The sequence below is a fragment of the Ochotona curzoniae genome, unplaced genomic scaffold, assembly GCF_017591425.1.
Source record: "Ochotona curzoniae isolate NIBS_2020 unplaced genomic scaffold, NIBS_Ocur_1.0 contig_2692, whole genome shotgun sequence".
NCBI lineage: Eukaryota > Metazoa > Chordata > Mammalia > Lagomorpha > Ochotonidae > Ochotona > Ochotona curzoniae.
Genome location: NW_024465556.1, coordinates 6175624 through 6179452, shown reverse-complemented (window position 1 = coordinate 6179452; position 3829 = coordinate 6175624).

The following is a 3829-nucleotide window of genomic DNA, read 5'->3' as shown; positions in this document are numbered from 1 at the left end:
AAATGTATTGGAACATATCAGAAATCAGCTAGTTTTGTTGGAACTCAGGTGAAATTATAGTCATAAGGACTTTTTAAAAGTTTAATTAGAACCTTCTCCCCTTAAAATTGTGGCAAATATGCTAATTATGTATGCATTATAATATTAATGCAGTAATTTCTCATTCATATACATGATTTAAAGATTTTTCAAAAGGATTAATTTGTTTATTTGGAAGTTTGAGTTACAGAATGAGAGGGAGAAATGGGGACTTTCACTCCACAGATTGCCCAGGCTTGATCAGTCTGCACATATTTCTTAAGAATCTTTTTATCTGATACTCAGTGGAGGAAAAATTCTGGGGAAGATGTGGATGGAATATTCCTATTTTCGTCAAAGGATTCCATTAGGTACAAAAGAAGCAACACAAGTAGATCAACATATTGGGTGACACTTTTTTTAGACTGCAGAATTGCACGTAAACTGTAGACCCAAGCTCCAAGATAACCGTTAACAAAGGATGTAACAACAGCAGCAAATCATGGCAAAACAACACATTCGCAAACTGATAAAAATATTACTACAACTACCCTGAGGCAGTGCCGCCTCCAGATCATTACACTATTGCTCCATCAGTGAGCCCTCTGTTCCTGCCAGTGCTAAGTAGACGTTGACAACAAAGCAATTTCTCCCTGGCTCTTTACAACATACTAGTGAATCAAAAATCTGTGTCTGATTGAGTCACACCTGATTAATAAGGGATGTTGGTAAAGTAGACTCCTAGCCATCATCTGCCTTTATGAGAAGTGGGGGCTGCTTCTCACCAAGATTCACAAGTACTGAGCTCGTAAAAATAGTATATATGCCTCTGAAGTTCTGTCACGTCAGAGTTTTGGCTAAAGCTTCAAAGCTGATGAAAATGAATTTTTACTGTTTGTTTTGACTTAAATCAAGGTGAGCATTTGTCACAGCAGTTTAAACACCATTTGAAACGTCCATATCCCATGTCAGAATACCTAGGTTCAAGTCCTGGCTCTGCACCTGGTTCTATGTTCTTGTTAATGCATACCAAGAGTAGCAGCTGGTACTGACTCAAGTAAGTCCCAGCCATCCACGTGGGAGGCACAGACTGAGTTCAGGACTTCTGACTCTGACTTGGCTTAGCACCCTGCCATTGCTGCCATTTAGGGAAGTGACCCAGTGGATTGGGCATTTCTATTTCTGTAGATCTTACCAACACACTGCTTTCCAAATGAGTATATGTTTAAGTGTAATTTTAAAATGCGTTAGTTGATACATCTTTATAACTTTATGACAGGGAGTTAAATTGGGATAGCAATTAGCACCTCAAGCTAGAGCAAGTGAAAGAATTAAGAAAATTTAAAAGTTACATAATTAAACCGGCTAGCTAATTGAAAACACAAGCTCTGTTTCACAAACTTTAATCCCCAAACTCAGAGAGTAAGGAAGAGCTGGAAAAATAAAGCAAAAGAATAAAGCATTCCTCCATACCTCTTTTCTCACGGTAGTTTCATGTTCATTAGTGGACAGATCTGTGGAAAAATTTTTTTTACATCTTTAATTTTATGAGAATCAACTGTGAAGTTAGATAACATATTCTAGTGTTCAGTTGGTTAAAAAGGCATAATGTGGCATAAAAAGGCCCTGACCAAAGGTTGGAACAGACTAGCTGTGGGTACAGACTCCCTGGAGGCACAGTTAGTTGAGCAGTAACATTCTTCCCCTGTCCCAATAATTCATGACCTCCTATGTGAAAAACACACAAGCCTCCCTTCCCCCCAAGAACTCATCCCCCAAACAAAATCTGGTACATATTATTTCCAAGCCTAATGTTCAAGAGTTTATCAATGGAATTGTGTCCAATTACATTTGCAGCTTATCAGATATGACTTATCTTGATGTGAAGACCTTGAACTGAAATTCTGTGTAACCTGCTTTTCATTCTACAGTGATTGAATAGAGACAGAAGAGGTGCGACAAACACTCCAAATAGGAAACTGAGTGCAGAGGCTCGTGAAAAACATCCTTGAGTATGGGTGAGTGGCTTGCTTAATCCATTTCCTATATATGGATGGCTGTAAATCAGATTGCCCTGACCTAGTGAAGTGATTTGGTACCTTTTTGTTAAAGCTAGAATTCCCTTAGAAACATGCAGGGTTTCTTAATTCCTGTTATAATGTACTCCATTAGAAAAACAAAACAAAATTAAATTCACCACGCTATGAAATATCCTGGAGACAGGCTTCTTTTCTCTTGACTTAAAATTCAAAATCATGAAACTCTTAAGCAAACTGGGTATAGAAGTCATTTTTCAGTGTAACCAAGGCAATATATGACAGTTCTACGGCCAGCATCGTGTTAGATGAGGAAAAAACAAAACAACAAACTTTCCATTAATATCTAGAACCAGACAAGGATGAAAACTCAGAGACACACACAATTAAAGCATAGATAAACCAATGGGATTATATAAGGCTGTGAAGCCTCTGCATCGCAAAGGAATCTCGGGCGGAATTTCCTGCCATAAGGCCCTGAGACCACCAAGAGAGTGAAGCCACAATGGTCTTTGGCTGCAGAACCACCAGGGACACTGAGGGAACATGCCTGTTTATTGTAAAGTGAATACAACCTTATTTTTTTATTATGTTTTAAAGATTTATTAATTTTTATTGCAAAGCCAGATATATATACAGAGAGGAGGAGAGACAGAGAGGAAGATCTTCCATCCGAAGATTCACTCCCCAAGTGACGGCAACGACCAGTGCTGCTCCGATCCGAAGCCAGCAATCCCGATCTTTTTGCAGGACTCCCACACGGGTGCAGGGTGCCAAGGCCTTGAGCGACCACAAGCAGGGGGCTGGATGAGAAGCAGGGCTGCCAGGATTAGAAACGGAGCCCATATGGGATCCCAGTGCGTTCAAGGCGAGGACTTTAGCTGCTAAGCCACGGCACTGGGCCCAATACAAACTTATATAGACTAATCAGAGGGTGGTCCTTGATAGTCCTCTCACCAAAAAAATGACCCTGTAATTGGCTAGAAGGCATGGCTATCCTTTTAGATCCCCCAGTTGTGTCACAGGTCACATTCAGCACGCATGAATTTTCCATTTTGTATGGATCTGTCCTTATCCAAATTCACTAGTTTTTCACATATAATTGCTTATACGTAACTGTTTCCAAAACTTCTTCTATTGTTTACTGTGGAATACTTTATCTAGTTTTAACAACAGTTTTCATCTGTTTTTTCTACACTTACATAAAAGTTTCCTCAGGATACTTGCAGTCCCTGCTCAACATCTGATGCCAAAGACCATGCCACATATTTTATGGTTTTTTTCTTCATTAGTCATTATTTTTAAAATTTTTATAAAATCAGCATATTTCATAGTTTTCATAATGATTTAGATTCCTTCTCCTCCTCTTCCCTATATCCATCTCTTATTATTTTATTGTCTTACCTGGATTTATTATAATAGCATAATCATTCATTTTACAGTAAAATGCTTAATTTTCTGATATGTAAATGTATCATTATTATACTATTCCATTATATCAGTTACGCTTCAATCAAATGAAAGAATTATTATGGATAATATGAAATAATAATTCATTGGGAAGTTAAAAATACATAAAATTCTGTAGTAAAGTATGGAAACAAAAGTTTAGACTCGAGTTGGAGGTTCAAACATAGTGGTTTAATCCTTCCTAACCAACCTCCCTAACCTAACCACACTTTCTGAAGCCAGGCATTGCACGTTGTACAGTGTAATTATAAGGGAAAGCACACGGAAATGTTTTATTGGATTCTGTTGATTTTGTATTTGATGTT